The 18,416-nt window shown below is 46.2% G+C and overlaps 1 protein-coding gene across 2 annotated transcripts in view; it reads right to left on the bottom strand.

Moving 5' to 3' along the window:
• SNAP25 (synaptosome associated protein 25) overlaps positions 1-15,967 on the bottom strand; it is a 61,724-nt gene extending 45,757 nt beyond the window's left edge. The window contains exon 1 of one of the 2 annotated variants that reach the window (XM_002199070.7): positions 15,572-15,967. The gene's annotated coding sequence lies outside the window, so the exon portion shown is untranslated. The remainder of the gene's footprint in view (positions 1-15,571) is intronic. The other variant, XM_002199062.6, reaches the window with a different exon arrangement.
• Positions 15,968-18,416: the final 2,449 nt, after the last annotated feature.

Below are 18,416 nucleotides of genomic sequence, written 5' to 3'. Positions count from 1 at the left end.
AATCACTGAGGAGAAGAGGGAGTCACACACTGAAGGTCTGTGGGCAGAGCACCACAGGTTCATGGCATCAGCAACTGCTCACACAGACCCAGGAATGAGAATGGACACCTGTCCTCTGCCCCTCAGTGGCCATCCACCCCCAGGGTCAGGGCAGCCCCTAAACATGACCAAATCAAGTTAGACAGAAGGCAAGTACAGACTATGAGCCTTCCATGTATCCCCAAAGTCACCTCCCAGCAGGTGCCTTAGCCATCTTCCCAGGACAACAGGTAGCCTCAGGCCCTTGGTGGCCCCACCCAAGGTCACTAAGGAATGACAGCTCCTATCAGCTTGTTTTCCTTTAACACTCTCCAAGGCCCACAAGCAGAAGAGGCACAGAGTGTGGGCAAAGCCAGGGAAAGGAGAATTGTGTTCAGCTTTTCCAGCTGCTCTGGAAGGTGATTTTGTAGAGCCTGAGATTTGAGAAAGTGCCCAGAGAGTACCACAAGGGATTCATCACAAGTGTATGCTGTGGTGAAAATACAGAATTCAGTAGGACAACTGTTAAAATATTATTTCTCCAGACATTTGTTGATTTAAAAGAGATCCTTCTTTCTGACCCATGGCACAGCACTTGCTATTCCAAACAATATAAATTTCAAGGCCGTGTATTTTGTTCAATGTTATTTCCAGGAGAGACAGGAACCTCCATCACAGGCTGCCAGCCACAGCTTCCATATTATCCCAGATATCTGATGCAACATCTCCAGGAAAAAAAAAAATAATAAAAAAAGGATTGGATGTGGCACTCTGCCATGGTTAAGGTGTTAGGGCATGGGTTGGACTCAATGATCTTTAAGGTCTCTTCCATCCCAGTAATTCTGTGAATTCTGTGAAGTGTCTGGGCCATGAGAAACCCAGACTGCTCTTAATCTGCTTCATCATCATGAGATGTAAACATTTCCCACTTCCGTTACATTTCTGTTGGCAAAGTTATGAGGCTGGGAAGGCTTTTTTAGCATCTTCAAAGCACAAACAAAAAAACTTTGTCCCCTTCTCTCCCCAGTTCCAATTGTGTGTCAGTATTTCTTGGCTCCAAAGTCTATAATCAGAGTAAGTGTGTTAGGGGGTTTGGGACTAAACAATAGAACAAATGTCATTCATCAGCAGAGACTCTTTGGCAGGAGCTGAACGAGGCTCCTGCCAGACAGAGAGACTGACACAAGTAAGCAAAGAAACAGTAAAAAGTTCCCCATTTTGTTGGAAATATGCAATATACTGATTTTATAAACTAATCAACGATCAAAACACTTACTAAGAAGATTAAAATTCTTCATTTCTTACGCAAATGGAAGCTTTGCAAAAAATGAAAAAAAACCAACTGTATTTATTTCTAAAAATTACTGTCATCTTTTTCAAAGCTTGGACAGAAATTATTCCTTTTCTTTCCTCCAAAAATCAAAGATCTGTTTTCACTGCCTGGGGATCTGACTACCATGTCACACATTCTGCACACACACTTAGCCAGCTACTAAAACAGAGTCAATAGGTTGTGTTACTTGTGGAGGAAAGGACTGTTCACTCAGGAATTGGAATAGGTACAAAAGGCATAACATTTCTAATCCAAAATATTAAATTTCCCCCCATATTTTGCATTTTCAGCTTTAATATTTTACCATATAATTGAAACGTCCTCATGTGAGAAATACTAATTAGTTTAAGCAGTAATGGAGGCATTTATCCAGAGTGAAGTGGTTGAATTCTGAAACAAATTCATTTCAACAGCATTGATTAAACAGTATTTCCATATTCTTTGCTAGTCTGATTTATAAAACAAACAATTAATCTCTCAGTGGCCCATATTTCACAACTAGACCAGGACATCATTCAATGGGACACTACAACACAGTAGATGAATAAACTTTAATGGCAGTTTAGTGAAAAACCTAATTGATCACAAACAATAGTATTTGTGTTTACCAGAACAAATATTTACATTTTTACATATGCAAAAGTGGCAATATTGGCTTTCACAGTGACAAAAAATATTTGCAGCTCCTTTTGTCAATGTATCTCTTTTTTACTAAAGAACCTCATCCTTTAACAACCGACTTCCTTAGTTCATTATTAACCTTCATGAAGTTAATTCTTCACATGGCTTTACAATGTGCTTCCCATGAAAATGGCACTTGTCCTTTGCTTTTTTATGGGTTCTAGGCAGAAAACTTCAAGAAAAGTCGGAGATGTTTGCAGTAATGGCCAACTAAGCTCTCATCTGACCTAGAAATGGAACTTCTTGAATCACAAGCACAAGTGAGTGGCTTAATTTCCTATGACATCTGCAGTTACATCTGGACATTTCCCTTTAGTCCATCTGTGTCTGGCAGTCCTGCAGTATGCATCATTTGCCCAAAGAATCCAGATTGTTGCTGACCCTCACAAGTCCACAGGCATTCGTCTTCCTTTGAAGTGAGACAGGTCTTGGCAGTTCTGTTAAAATTTTTCAAACAATCACATGTCTCTATCTCAACTCAGAATAATCCACTCCTGTCCTGAGATGGACACTTTTTTCGATCCCCTGAATCTTGTTTTCTGCATCCCATCTCCCATAGAGTGACCATGAATTTGTGAAAATGAGGCTGTCACCTAGAACAAAACCTTTTTATACCTCACTGGTTCAAAGCCAGTTTCAAGGCTTTTCCCCATATTCCAACATATGGTAGCACAGAAAGGGATTTTCTGAAATTCAGGTTGGATGTTCTTGTTCTAGCATTCCCAGGAACTTGCTCAGAATTTTCCATGTATAATACTTAATGTCTTCCTGCAATAACTATTTGTTCCTCTCTGTTACTCATGGCAGGCCTGAACAGCCTGTCATCTTCCTTTAGGATGACTTTCAACAACACTAAAGCATCTATGAGGAACATTTTAATCCAGACAAGCTAAATCACTGTCCTAGATACTTTTCTTTGCTCGGTATGATTCTCTGAGGGCTGCATCTCTTGTGACTGTTGCTGTGACAGTTGCTATTTCTGCGGAGGTGAATGTGATAGCTCAGCTGGGGAAATGGGACCAGCATGCATCCAGCTGCAATTCTGCATTTTAATAGCCTCAAAACAAAGTTATTCTACATGCTCTGTCAAGATTTCCGTCAAAACTTTTGTGGCTAAAGTTACAGGGAAAAATGCTTGCCAGAATAAATTTTTTTAAAATACTTAATTAGGAATATTCAGAGAGAGCAAATTCTGGATTTGAAACACAAGCTTTTCACTGTTTGCACACCTTCCCACATCTGCAGCCCTAGCACACTCAGCAGGAGAGCAGGAAGCTCTTGGGACAATATGGAAGGTATGCAGTACAGGTAGAGCCTCGAATGTGTGCAGTGAGCTGTCTGAAAATCCAGAGATTTTTTTTTTCTCTGAAAAAAGACTCATCAAATCATTTCAGATGAAGAGGAAGCCAAGGAAATCAAAATTCGTGGTGAGCATTCCCAGAACACAGAAAATGATGGGGATTTCACTATATAATTAGTTTGCTGCAAATTGCTCTCTGATTTCTTCAAGTGCGTCATACCGTGAGCATATCTGAGCCACGTGATTACTGAGGTGCTGATGAACCACTTTTCTCAGCCCTGCCTCTGTGTTGGACTTAAAGAACAGATCCAGCAGAGGTGAGTCAGTTCTGCTCTGCAGTGCTAGAGAGAGGACCTGACCACATTCTGCTGTAGACAGGTGGTGACTCATAGCAAAATAGCTCTTATGCTCAACTGATTCAGGGTTTGATGGAATACAATACATCCCTGCCTTGTACAAACCACAGTGTGTTTGTGTCTATGTAACTTTCTGCGGAGTCTCAGTCAGAATTAAGTCACTGCTAGCTCTGAGATTCAGGGAGGGGTGGTGCTCTTGATTTCTGTGTAGCACAAGAGCACAGCTGCAGCCCTGTTTCCTTGAGCATGTAAAGAACGGTGTTCAAGGCTTCCTGAGCCTCTGTTGTGCACTGTGTGCTCCAGTTGCACACTGCCCTTCCAGTTGAAAGGAGGAGCAGCTCCATGGCTTGTCCTCTGCATAATGCAACTGTGCATTATTGAAGTGTTTGAACTCGAAGTTTCCTTTTGAACAGACTCCTTTGTTACTGTGTCCAGAGAGTTAAAAAGGGTTTAATTATGGGCAAACAGATCTTCCTCTTCCACTGAAATGTTTTGAGAAGTGCCTATGTTAAGAGCTGCTCTCTTAATGTAAGAACTGCCATTCTTTCAGTAGCAACCCCCTTAAACCTGGAGTATTCCTGACAAAGCTCCCTGTTGCTCTGGAAGCCAACCCAGTTAGTACTGTCCCAGCTCAACAGCCTGTGATGGGTCAGCCCTGCTTATACCAAGTGCCCACCAAAGCCACAGCTCAACGGACAGGGAAGAGAAAATACAACAAAATGCTTGTGGGTCAAGATAAGGACAGGGAGGTGACACAGCAATTTCTCTCATAGGCAAAACAAACCCAACTCAGGAAAAGTTATTGAATTTATTACCAATCAAGTTGGAGTAGGACAGTGAGAAATAAACCCAAATCTTAGAACACCTTCCCCTCCCATCTTTCCCTCCTTCCTCGGTTCAACTTTACTCCCAATTCTCTACCTTCTCCCTCCAGCAAGGAATGGGGACTGCAGTCAGTTCATCACACATTGACTCTGCTGCTCCTTCCTCCTCAGGGGGAGAATCCTCACACTCTTCCCATGCTCCAGCATGGGGTTCCTCCCATGGGAGACAGTCATCCATTAAATTCTGCATCTGGGTCCTTCCCATGGGCCGCAGTTCTTCCTGTGGTCCCCTTCCCCAGGGTGCAGTCCTTCAGGAACAGGCTGCTCCAGCATGAGTTCCCCACAGGATCACAAGTCCTCCCAGAAAATCTGCTCCAGCCTGGGATCCTCTCTCCCTGGATCCACAGGTCCTACCAGGAGCCTGCTCCGTGCGAGCTTCCCATGAGGTCACAACATATAAGGGCATCCCCCTGCTCTAGCATGGGTCTCCTCCATGGGCTGCAGGTGGATCTCTGCTCCCCTGTGGACCTCCATGGGTTGCAGGGGCACAGCTGGCTCACCACAGTCTGCACCATAGGCTGTGGGGGAATCTCTGTTCCAGCACTTGGAGCATCTCCTCCTACTCCTTCACTGGCCTTGGTGTCTGCAGAGCTGTTCCTCCTACATTTTCTCACTCCTCTCTCTGGCTGCAGTTGCAGGTTTTTCCCCCCTTCTTAAATCTGTTATCCCAGAGGAGCTGCCACCATCACTCTCAGGCTCAGCCTTGCCCAGCGGCAGGTCCATCTTGGAGCCAGCTGGCACTGTCTCCACTGAACCTAGGGGAAGTTTCTGGCAGCTTCTCACAGAATTTGCCCCTCATATCCCTCCCAAAACCTTGCCACACAATGCCAGTGCACAGCCATGTTTCTCTGATTGCTCTGATGAGCTCCCTGTCTCCCGTGTGCCAGCTCAGGAGACCAAGCTCCACGATACTCCATTGCAGCTCGTCCTGCTGGACAGCTTGTCCTGGGCAAAGCAGTGCAATCCTCACCCTGAGACATGATTTCCAAAATGGCCATGACTTAGTTCCCTTCTCCCCCTCGCTCTGGCCCATAAAACCACTCATCTGAGCAACTGCTTAAAAGCACAGGCAGGACGTTCACAAATCCCACCTCACAGTGGGATCTCTTAGCTTCTGATGATCCCCTCTTTAGAGTCTACCACTTCCATTCCCTCGCATGTCTTCAGCTGTGAGGCAGCAATTTAGCCCCCCATCTGGTGCTATTAATTTGCACTGATAATTTCATGTCTCTTCTGAAACAGGCTTCTATTTCTAACACACTTGAAAAGAGGACCTTTTTTAGGCTTTCTAGCAAAAGGAAAATGTCTGGGCTCTGTCTTGTGATATCACAAACACTGGTTTGCTTTTATTTTCAGTGTAAGTGCTGCAGAGCAAGTGCACATCTCCAGCACCACAGTGAGTGGGTAGCAGCCATTTTCCTCTTGCTCTGCTATTTGTCTCTGAGACACCAACTACAGGGGACACTGCTCACAAATCCTGCCATCCTGGTGTCTGTATGTGCCTATAAAACTGGGATTATGTGTAAGGATGCACCTCTGCACCCCTCTGCATTGTGAAATGCAAAGATGGAACAAAAGGTTGTGGCTGCTAAGGGGAGTGAGAGTGTTTTATAATGTAACACTTCAGGACACCTTTAAAATTACTCTATCAAATACTTGAGGATTGATTTTTACTTTTTAACTCTAGGTAATTGTTAATTGTGTGCTTGTAGGAAAAGAACAGCAAGAAATAGAACTAAACAAAAAGCCCACCTTGTCCTTTCTCTTATTTGAGTCTACTGGCCTTTTTTTTTTTTATTATTTTATTTTATTTTATTTTATTTGGGTCTGTGCTTTGTTGTGTTTTTTTTTTTTTTTTTTTTCATTCCCCTAGTTATTCATTCTGCTTTTTTGTCCTCTTGTCCTCTTCTTCATCCTTATTGGTATAGTGGATCATATTCTGGTTAAGATAAAGCAACTCTTCTAAGCTCAGGAACTGGCCTACTGGGTTTGACAATGCTGGAGAGCCTGGTTAAATTTTGAACGGTCTCTGACTTCCCTGCTGCAGGAAGATGATTGTTTTGAGAAATAGATTCTGACTGCAGGCATGAATGGAAGAACTCTGTCTGGAGAACAGCTGAGTGTACAACACATTTCTTGGAAATGTCACCACAAAAACAGAATACAAAAAAAAAAAAACAAAAAAAAAAAACCGTATTGAAATTGAAATCTTTACATGGTTTTGGAGTCTCACATTCTGTGCTTGAACATCTACTTTCCTCTATCATGGAGTCTGTCCTGGCTTTTGGATCACTGTCTTATCTCTTCACCTGCCAGCCTGGGAATTCTTTTAAAAGTTTTGTGCATAAAGTTCTAGGTGCAAGTAAAGGCTTTCTGCAGGCAAGGAAAGGACAGAAATATGGGATCCTACTGGGAAAGAATGGAGCTCTTAAGAATATGAACTATAAAGAGAAAAGCAAGTGTTACTTCATAAAGGAATTGGGGTAACCACAGGAAAATCACAGTATGGCAGAAGCAGAGCTGCTCATCAATCTAAATAGCAGTTTAATAACTTTGCAGATAAATGCATCCCCAATAAAGAATTTATTGGATTTCACTGTTAAATTAAAAAACGTATATTGTCACATTCTTCACTGCAGGCAATTTTTGAAAGCAAAGCTGGAATATTATACTGCTAGAGAAGCAGTTAAGACAGAGAAGCCCTGCAACCTGTGGGATGTCCTGTTTTATAGGGGGTTCAGTTCACTGATGGGTAACTTCTTCTGGCCTCTTACTCAACAACCCAGTCAAAGGAGAGGGAAGCACTGGGGTCCTTATAGCTGAGAGAGAGTGAGCTCTTCGTCTCCACCTGCACTGTGTTCCTGTCTTACTACTCTTTCCCTGTTGTTCCTCTGTGATCTGGGTGGCTCATTGCCTATACAGCCTTGTCTGTCCATATGAAGCCCCCTGTTCTACGTGGGGCTAAAAAGGGTCTTTCTCTGCATCCCCTTCTCTTGAGAGGGTGGTTTCCTGGAAGGCATTTGGGGAACATGATGAGAGCAGAGAGCTGAGACTGCGGAACTTGAGGTAGGACTGGAAGGAGATCCCAAACTCCAACAAAAATAAACAGGCAGCACAGCTATTGAGGCCTCCAGAGGATGAGACATGCCTCTCAGTTCTTCTGTCACATGCTACCCTCTATCAGCCTGCTTAATACTGTAACCTTAAGTGTCCTGGGCATTAATCTGGAAATTGGGGACCTTTTGTGTGACATAGGCAGCTCTCTTGTGTTCTTATTTGTCAGACTGTTAGAAGTACACACCTGTTCTTGTTTACTAGGCTTAGCAAATGATCCTCAGAGCTTGCAAGTTGCTTCAGGAGCAGCCTATTTTGTACTATTTAAAACAGTTAATTAAGAAAAAGGGAACAAGACAACAAAATGATTTAAAAATGCCTTGATAATATTGAGAATCTAAAGCCTGCAGATGGCCCTACTGTTGCATTGCAAAGGCGGTCTAGAGCATTTTCAATTATACTTAGTGCATTCCTGGTGCCTCAAGGGGTTTTTCCACTGTCTCTTGACGTGCTCATCTCTAAAATGAACTAAACCGACAGCAAAGAACCATCCAGGCGTTCTTTCCCCTCCTCCCTTCTGTTAAATAAGCAAACCTCTTAGGAACATCAGACTTGAGGAGACTCGCTGCCTTATCAAGTCCAGTCTCTTGTGACCACCACCAGCCACGCCACATAATCCCTTCCTGCACTCGTCCAGAGCCATCTTAAACACCTCTGCTGCTCTTGGCCTTTCTGCCTCTTGCCTCTGCCATTGGTATAATAAAAGACCTACATTTTCAGGAATTGCAAATTCCGTAGCCCAAGAACAGGATTTTAATGGCAGAAAAGCTGCAGGAAATCCTTCAGTAAGCTCTGCAACCACTACCTGCCTCCATACAGCTGAGCAAATAAAACAAACGCTTCCCTGGGGAGAACTGCTTGTTGGAAGTCGGCAGTGAATTTCAGTTTAATTAGGTTTGCATACCTTGTTTTTTTTCTTGAGGGCTTTTCACATCCTTGAGTGTCACTTAGGTGAACACTCTCTGGAAAAGCAAATGTTTGGCTGAAATACTCCATTATTCACAGAACATAGCTGGGCTGTATGTTCAGCTGTCGTGTTTGGAATGGGTGCTGCTGAAGGGAGAGGGCTCAGTCCCCCTCTCCCCTGCAGCGCAGTGCAGCTCTGGAGGAACACAGAGCTCTGGCAAAGTGCTGGTCTTGTGTAATGCACGAGCAAATGCATGAATGTTTCATTCACTTCTGGTCTGAGAGTGTGTCCTTCCATTGCTATCATGAATGCAATAGCAATAAACTGGATTTATATGGATTCTTCCAGCCAAGCCTTTTACTAACTTGAAGGGAACAATCATGGGTAACACTGTCAAATTCTAGGTAAATGACAACCACCTTTGTTGGGAGAATGTTGCATTTTGAGTTTAGGTCACCACCCCCAGAAAGCTGAAACTGCTATACCCTAATATTCATAAAAATATATTTTCAAAGGTAAGGGGTACTTGTGCTACAGCTGAAGCTGTGAGATGTAAACTGAAAGTTGTTTTAATCTCAGCTTTTTCTTTTATGGACGATGGCAACTGAAACACTTGGCAAAGGTTACATTTATTTAATGTGTGATACTTGCACCTGAATCCAGATATTCCACATGCAGTCCTGGTGTTTTAATCCTCAACCCAAAACAGCTGAAGTTCAGATGTAACCGAACATCTCCAGTTCATTTAATTGCCAGCGCCTTCCTGTCGCTTTCTGCAGGAGCGAGCAATCCCTGTGAGCTGTCTGTGCCGAACAAACAGGGAACAGCAATTTCTCCCTCACCATGGCAGTCGCTGGGGGGCCAGCGCTGCAGGGCACAGGCAGCCCTGAGCCTGCAGAGGTGTGTGCCCAGGTGTGTGCCCAGGTGTGTGCCCAGGTGTGTGCCCAGGTGTGTGCCCAGGGCGCAAAGGCTGCAGGCAGCAGCAGCAGCAGCACTGGGCTGGACCAAGCAGCAGCTCCCTGATGCCTGCAGCAATGCGAGGGATTTTAGCAATTGGCTAAATCCCTGTGAGGTGAATGGTGAGGAGCCTAAGGATGTGAATGGGAACAGACTGAACAAAAAATACTAGCACAGGGAGGAGAAAGAAAATTTTAATTTGCATCTAAAGCATAGTGAAGCTAATTTTAGTACCTTTTCTTTAAAAAAATTCTTAAATATGCATGGGAGACTTCTGTTCCTGTTTAAAAAAAGAATCAGTGAATGGTAACACTATTTTGACAGTTGAGCTTTTTTGAAGAAGTATACTTTTGTTTTGTGAATTTTTTTAGAGTAGCTGGAGGAAATATATTTACCTCTGTAAGACAGATCAAGGAACTGGCATCTGTACAGTTCCACTGGGAACTATAATTTCCAGGACTGGGAAAAGGAACCAAAGGAGAGGTTGGCACATCTTCCAAATAACTGTTTTATACAAAAGAAAAGATAGAATGACTACTTCTTCCATGACTGTGCTGCAATTCAGGAACAGAATTCCTCTCATTTGGGTGGAGACTAAGTATAATAAATAAATACAGCATGACGAACACCAATCTGTGAAGTGATCAGAGCTTTAGTTTTCAATCTAAACTTCTAGTCTCTTTGACAGACGTGACAGGGAAATTCTTTGGAGATTTGCCGGGATTTTTAGCAATGGAATCTGTTCAGATTTTTAGCAAGGGAATGCTACTGAGAAAATGTGGGAGATGGAAGAGATCAATGCAGAATTACAAGCATGCCCTACCAAGGACTCTGCAGTGCCTTGGATGTACAACTCCCTGATAATTTGTAGGTTTTGAGGAAGAAATAGAAAATCTTGCATTAATTTCACAAATCACTTACATGAGGCATCCTTTTGTATTGTCTAGGATACAAATTTTAGTTGTTAGCACTGCCATAGTCTAGGATAATCCTCATTTTGCTCATAGATTTTACCAGTAAATGCTGGCACAAAAACTTGGTCATATCAAAAACACAAGGAAAACTATAATTACAGTGAAAACATATACAAACAGTTCCTCTTGTTTAATTTTGGACACTTGTACAGTGAGACTTGGCTTTCCCTCTGTTCTTTCATCTTTCAACTCTACGAATACAATGTTTCAGCCATTAAGAATATTGCCTTTTAAAAACTTGAGGGAAGAAGCATAATTTTCCTGTCCACTTAGTGGAATGTAGGAAAACTTCACCCTACTCCCCAGCTTGAAAGAAAAGCGAATGGCTACAGCTAGGAATTTTTTACTTTTTCTGCACACAACTGTGCCTTTAGGAAAAATTCAACTGCGTCCTGGGTTTTGCACCATATTCAAGTTCTGCTGGTGTTATGTACCAGCAGAGTGCAGCAGAACCCAACCTGAAACAGAGGCATAACAGCCAGGATTCCTCCTTTGCTGCTTCATCACTGCTCCCTGTCAGCATTTCTGAGGCAGCCTGGCCGTGAGGGTCTGCTACAATGAGACCAGGCCCTAAAAATAGGGATGGGCTTTGGGAGGGCACATCTGAAATGAGTTTTTTTCCTAGAAGAGCTGCTCCTTCAGCAAATAGACCAATTTCTGGTTTAAAACACCAATGAGGAATCCCAGCTTGAAAGATTATCAGCCTGTAGAGTACCACAGCACTCGGTTATGCCACTTCACACCAATTGACAATGGTGCTGAATAATAAGTTAAATCCCATTCAAAACGTGAAACAGAGCACTGTTAACTCTAAAGGAAAAAAAAAAAAAGTCTCCTAAACAGCCAGACAAAGCACAGATTGGTCAGCACTAACATTCAGCTCTAAAAGGCCAGGAGCAGCCATGATTAATTACTTAGTGTTTCCCTCTTCTCTTCCCTATGCCTGTAGTAGAATTCCACTTTCTCCAATAAGTGAGATAGGATACCATCTCTTATTATTAAAAAAAAAAAAAAAAGAAAAAAAAAGAAAATAAAAAAGAAAATATAAGAAAAAAAAGGAAAAAGCTATAATGCAATATTACATTCTCTTTAGAATCACAGCGCACCAGTGTATTTCAGAGGCAATACGTACACAAAATTTGTTTCCCTTTGAAAAACCTAAACTGCTAAATATTCTTTTACAAGTCCCACAAAATTATGTACAGGGAAGTATCTTCCTTGATTCCGACTCTGACTTTGGATTGGACCTGCTGGAATAATCAAAATCAGAAAGTGACACTCATCACTCTTCGCATCAGGATCCTAATGTCCCTGATGTGTTTCTTTCATCCTGGTGATCTTTAGCAGGAATTAAAACAGGATTGTAGATAAGCATGAGGTGATGAGGAAACAGCAAGTGAATACGATGAAAGATGTAAGAGAGCAAAGCTAAATTTCCTCCTAAAATAGCAGGGCAAGTGGTTCAAACACTTCCTCAAGGCCACTCAGATCCACTTTTGGGTCTTGCAATGTCAGCCTTGGGGCTATCACAAAGCAGGAAAGAAAAATTTTGAATCTATGCAGTTGACTTGTCTTTGTGCTTGGTGGAAAGTCCTAGAAAATTGAGTGGGATATGGGACAGCATATTGAAAATCATGATCAGATAAGAGGCAGATTTTGCTGGTGGGAGTTTGTGTGTGCCTAAATATTTGTGGAGGGAGTAACATAGGGGTGACAGACAAAAACTAGGAATATAACTTGTGTGTTTTGGAGAATGTGCTTGTTGCAATACAATGCAGCTAGCTGAATCTGCAAGGTCAGTAGGCAAGAAAGCCAGAGTTTATTGAAACTAAGGAAAACCACACCATTGGAGGCTCAAAAATAATAAGCTAGCTAAACTATTCCTTGACAACTTACAGCCTTGACAAACTATATCCAGCATTCCCAGGAGTAGACAGACGAGCCCTATGCTTGCTCCAAAGTCCAGCTTCCTAGAGGTAATCACAATTTGCCTGAGAAGTGCATCCTGCAGCAGCTCTCCAGCAACACATTATTCTTGTCTGCCTTAGACTTTAAAGCTCTGAAATGCTTGAACAAGTCTGTTGTTACAGATTGCCTGGCACTGGTCCAGCCCAAAGGTGGCTACATTGGCAGCGGGGCATGAAACTCCACAGACAGAAAAATGCACTCTGCCCAATGAATGCTGCAAAGTCAGTCTGCATCTGTTGTGGTTTTACCCAGCCTGGAACCCTGAAAATCTCTGAAATGAGCGTGTGTGGGGGTATAAATGTGTATAGATGAAAGAGCCTTCCTTATGTTATAAAACGTTATGACAGATTTGGAGGGAAAAAATGAAAGAGTAATGGTGTGACAACAAGCCAAGGTAAAGGGAAAACAGTTTCTGCTCTTAGTTCCTGAGAGAAGAAATCATTAGCAAACTGAGCCCTACACCATGCCATATACTTTCCATTTTTCCCTGAGGGTTGCTACAAATGCAGCAGCTGTAGCTGTGTGACACATAGACATACAAATCGCTGAAGTTGTTCCCACTGACAGGAAAAGTGTTTTGTTTCGTTACCTCGTGCAGTTAAAGCAGTGCAAGCACTAGGCAGAGACCATGCTTTATTTGCCTTAGCACTTTAATCTTGCCATTTGTTGCCATACCTAAAGAATAGGAAGAAAAATGAAAAGCTTTCCTTGACCTGAAAAGCATCTCCCACCTCCAGTGCAATAAATCTGGGAAGTGGAGCTGCATCTCATTAGATGTATTTTAAGGGTTCATGCTGGCTGGATTCTGCTGTTCTTTCTTTCACCGCCCCCATGAGTTCAATGGACACACAGCCTGGTCCCGAGAGCTCTCGGAAATGCCACTCTCATTTTCTAGTTAGATGTGGAAAAAAAGTTAAGCTGTATTTATTTGAGGTTTCTATCTAGCTGCATTTGGTTTTGCAACATGCTGAGTTTCTGCAACACCTCTTGACTTTAGAGGCAGCCTCAAGCTTTTGCTTTTGCCAATCAGGCCTGCTTGCATCTTTGGTTTGGTCACCTCTGTTATCTTTTTGGCACCCATCCTAGGAGCCAAACTCTTCAGCAGTCACCTCCTGGCTGACCCATTCTGCGCGATGCAGAAGCAATGGAAAACCACTGCTGCTTCTTCCTAGACTGGCTTCTTTGCAGGGATGTGCAGGTGCCTGGGGGCCTAGGAGAGAGTGTCTTCCCCAAGCCATTCCCACCGGAGCACACATTTCCCAGATGGCTCCATCCCTCCCCTTGCCACCTGAAGGGGCGGCTGCCCCACACCATCCTCGTGCTGATCAGTGGGGGAACTGCTCCATGCCCAGAGCCAGGACGAGGTGGGGGCGTGGGACAGGCATGTCCTTGCAGATGCTGTGGCCGGGGCTGGAAGCAAACGGATCTGGTTTAAGGGACTGCTCTGCCACCCCCGGGCAGCGCCGCAGACCAGCCCCCCATTTCCCCCCCATCTCTGCTTTTCAGCTGGGAACGAAACCAGCAGCAATTTTTCAAGCCAAGCACGTAATCTGGCAGATCCCGCGGCTCTGGTTTGACGCAGCTACGCAGATCAGTGTCTGGACACGCAGCCCAATCCCCCTTTCTCCCCTTGTTTATTCGCCCCGCAGAAAAAAAAAATAAAAAAAAAAAAGGCAGCGAAGTTACCAACTTGGGACCGCACCGAGGCGTTTGGGCGGCTGGGGCGCCGGGAAGCGGAAAGGACGGGCGGAGGGAACACCGCCGGCGCCGGGGAGCTGGGGCCAGGAGCCGTGACGGGGCAGCCCGCGTTACATAAGGCGGCGGCTCCGCACCGCTCCGCAGCGCGGGGCCCGGCGGGGGGGCGGCGCGGGCTGATGTCCCCCGTGTCACGGCGCAGAGGCGCCGGAGCCCGCGGCACGCAGCGCCCGAGGCGCCCGCGGACAGCGGCGCCGGGCCACGGAACGCGGCTGCGGGGAACCCCGGGGGGTGCCGGTGGTCCCTGCGGGCAGGGCCCGGCCCCGGGGGGACCCCGCGGGCTGGGCGTTATGTAACCCCCGCCTTCCCTGCACAAACACCTCTCCAGGGAGAGGGGCCGGAGTGCCAAACGCCGATTAATTGTAGGAACTGATGTTATCTGCCTTTTGCTGTTGTTGTTTGGTTGGGTTTTGTTTTTTAAATTTTATTTCTCCCTCTTCTCACTCTGAGCTACAGAACCACAACTGCGCTTGCCCGCGGTTCTGTCCTGGAATGAGGGAGCACCGCCGCTCGCCAGTCGGGAATCTCTTCCCAGTCCCGTGTCCGGGGGGGCAGCCCCGGGGCGGGGGGCGCGGAGCCGCAGGGCGCTGCAGCACGGCCGCCTCCGCTGCCGCGGTGCTGAACGTACACAGACACACTGACACACGCACAGACAGAGGCATAGACACGGACAGCTCGCACTCCCCGGTCCCGGCGCGGGGCCCCGCGCTGTCCGCGGTGCTGAGCACACACACGGACAGACAGACAGATACACACACGTCCCCGCTCCTTCTCGCTCGGGCCCGGCGCTGTCCGCGGTGCTGAGCACACGCATACGGACACACAGACAGACAGAGACACACGGACAGACACAGACAGACACACGGACAGACACAGAGAGACGCACGTCCCCTCCCCGCGCCGCTCGGGCCCCGCGCTGTCCGCGGTGCTGATGCTCCGTCGCAGCCCGGCGCGCTGCGGGCGCTGCAGTGCCCCGGGCGGCACAGCCCGGGCCGGCCCAGCAGCGCAGAGCGCCCGCACACCCTTCTCCCCGCTCGGAGCTGGGAATGGCGCCCGTTCCCCTTCTCCGACATTGCCTTCTCCTCCGGCCTCCTGCCGCCCGCGCGGCCGAGAGGCACAGCCCGGCTGCCTCCCCTGGCTTCAGGCTGGCGGCGAAATCACCCCGTTCTCCCTGCCTTTCTCTGTCCCCGCAGCAACCCCAGAGGCTGGAGATAAAAAGCCGAGCAGGTCCCACTTTAAATATATTCCTTTTCTCTATTTCATTATCGTCAATACCGCCCCTCCCCCTGCTGAGCCGGTGCCCGCGGTGGTGTCCCACCTTTACCTGGGCTGGCGGAGTGCGGCGCGGCGGGGTCGGTAGGTCGGTGCCGCAGCTGGATGGGAGGCAAGGACAGGAGGCTGCTGACCTCCGCGGCTCTCCTTCTTCAATGGATCGGGAGCCGTGCCCTCATCAAAGATGGCCGTCCGCTCCTACGTCAGCAGCTTTTAATAGCCCTCCCCGGCGGGGGGAGCGGGAGGGGGCAGAGCGGGCCGGGCGGGTTTGAGTCATCGCCGCCGCACCGCTCCCGCAGCCGGCCCCGCCGCCTCCCGCAGCCGCCCCGCCGCCGCCTCCCCGGGGCCAGAGTAGGGGCGGCGGGCTGGGGGTGGCTGCGGGCGAACCGCCCGGGCAGGGGGGCAGGGGCCCTCCCGCAGCAGCGATTTCCTCCGCCAAAGGGGTGGTCCGAAGAGGGTATCCCTCTGAAGTCCCCGGTACTCCATATATGGCCAATCTACGTGGGCTTCTATTTTTATGTGTGAATTCTTCCTTCTCTCCCCTCTTTTTATTTCTCAGAACATCCTGCCAGGGGTCTGCGTGTGTTATTCTGTTTATTCTCCCTCTCCTCCCTCCCCTCTCCCAAGATTGGGCAGCCAAACACGAGGAAATCCATGGTTAAGGACATGTGTTGTAACTGATCATTTGAGGGACAGGTTCAAAAATGAGAGAGAGAAATCAAAAACAAAGCCTGGACAAGTATATGAACACACACACAGCACAGTGAGCACATCCCACTGCTGCTGAGGAAGGAAACAGTGACTCTGTTAGAGGAAAAGTGCCTGGCTTATTTATCATTAATTAAAATATTAATTCTCAGTGTACCTAATTTGGAGCAAATGGAGCTGTCTCCAGCGTGATTTCTAATGGGGAGGAAATCCTTCCATTTCATATGAAACAGTGTATGTTTGTAAAATTTATCTCTTAATGGGGATCTTAATGAAGGTTGGGGATTGCAGTCAAAGTGTGATGCTCTTTTTCATAACCTCACTCATTCTTTCCCTTTCACCCCACAAGCTTTGGCTTTCATTTATTGAACCAGTCAGACCAGGAGATGAGCAGCGATGCCTCCCTGTTCCCTACCTGAGCCTCTCCTGTGAGCAGTGAGCGAGCCCTGCCTGGGTTTAACTCTGACACCGTGCGTGAAGGCTTTTCTGAACAGTCTGTGGATGGCAGAGTCAAAATATCAGTTCCACGTTAGGATAATTCCATCCTCATCCTCTCTTCTTGCCCCCCACTTTTGCCAAGAAGAAGACAGAAGAGAAGGAAGACTTTGCAGCTGTATTTTGGAGCGCGTTCATCTCGTGTTATGGTTGTATGGGCGTGGGGGAGGGACGGGGAGGGGAGGGGAGGGAGGTGCGGGGGAGAAGGAGAGAGAATTGCGGGTGATTCCTCCTCCCCTGCTCAGTAGTTCCCCACAGAAAAACGTGACTGTAGATCGTGCTTTGTGAGTCTCACCCTCTTCCTACGAAAATATGTCCTTCAGTCTCTTTTGAAAGGAAGCAGTCAAAAGTTTGCTAAATATACGAGAAGGAATTCTCAGTCGAGATGGGCTTCCTGCTGCATTAGAGTATCTAATGAGTTGTGCACATGGAAACCGCAGGGAAGGAGAGAACCTGTCATGTTCCCGGGCTGTAAACACAGCCTGAGATTAACACTGTGCAGACATCCCCCTCCAGGTGAGGGATCTGGAGCAGCAGCCTGATTGGGAAATGCATTTAGCGTCATAAACGGCAGTTTGGGAAAAGAAACCTTTGCAGGCTGGCTCCCGCAGGGGTTAACTGTGCCCTGCACTCGGGTGAGGTGTGCACTGCGGATGGCAAGAGGAATCCCAAAGCGAGCCCTGCGCTGGAATCCAAGCTGCCCATGTGCAACTTCCTAGCACGCAGGGAAAATTAAAAAGGAATTCTCAGTCAGACAGCTCGGTTGATGGGTGCTTCAGAAACAAGTATGATTTTCGAGACAGCAATACTAGCACTTATTAATAATTCATATTAACGGTAGGTAAGGGAAGGAAAAGAGAGATTATAAACTGTTGTTTTGGCTAAGCCACCAGCCCTGCAAAATGCTGGCTGGGTTTGGATTCAGCCCAATAACGGCTCGGAGAAAAATTTCAGTCCATTGGATACCAGCAGGGATGAATTTAGCTCTTTGCATCAAAAGTCAGGGAGGAAAATGCAGTGAAGGCAAAATAAAATGCAGCATAACTTGGGGAAAGAGATGTAAGGAATGGTAAAAGGAAGAGACAGCAGAGAAGGAGTGGGAGGAGGATAAGAGGTAGTTTTCCAGTGAGAAAACTGGGATATCTCATGAAAAAAAAAAAAATTAAGATTCATTTTTCAGCTCTGCTGCAGCAGAAATCACATAGTTTAATAAAACAACAAAGGGCAGAATCATTAAATAGATCACAAACGTTGCCCAATAAGCTTAGTAGGAATAACTACCTTTCATTCTGAAAATGAGCGATGGAAGGGATGGACCCTGTGCTGTTCAGGAATGTGGCTGCCTCTATCCTGGGAGATGCAGAGGGGGGCAGGCTTTTGCACCGCAGCGCCGGAATTTCTGTCGCAATAAGTGCTACTAAGCAATTTTAACTGATTCTTTAGCATCTTTTAAGGATAATTAAAAAAAAAAAAAAGAAAAAGCACATGGGGATTTTATTGACTCTATCTAGTACTATTTGAACACTTGTTTCATACTGTGTACAGGGGATATGTGAGAAGAGAAACCTAAAATGAAGTAGGACGGGAGAGAAAACCGGAATTTGGTCTAAGAATGATTCAGCTCCTTCTAATTTATTCAGACAAATATTCAGCAGGCTTAACAAGCAGTACCTGTGGGCACAGCCCATGAATAA

This window comes from Taeniopygia guttata, chromosome 3 (genome assembly GCF_048771995.1).
Source record: "Taeniopygia guttata chromosome 3, bTaeGut7.mat, whole genome shotgun sequence".
Classification (NCBI taxonomy): Eukaryota; Metazoa; Chordata; class Aves; order Passeriformes; family Estrildidae; genus Taeniopygia; species Taeniopygia guttata.
The sequence above is the reverse complement of the archived record's forward strand: the minus strand, read 5'-3'. Positions and strand labels throughout refer to the sequence as shown.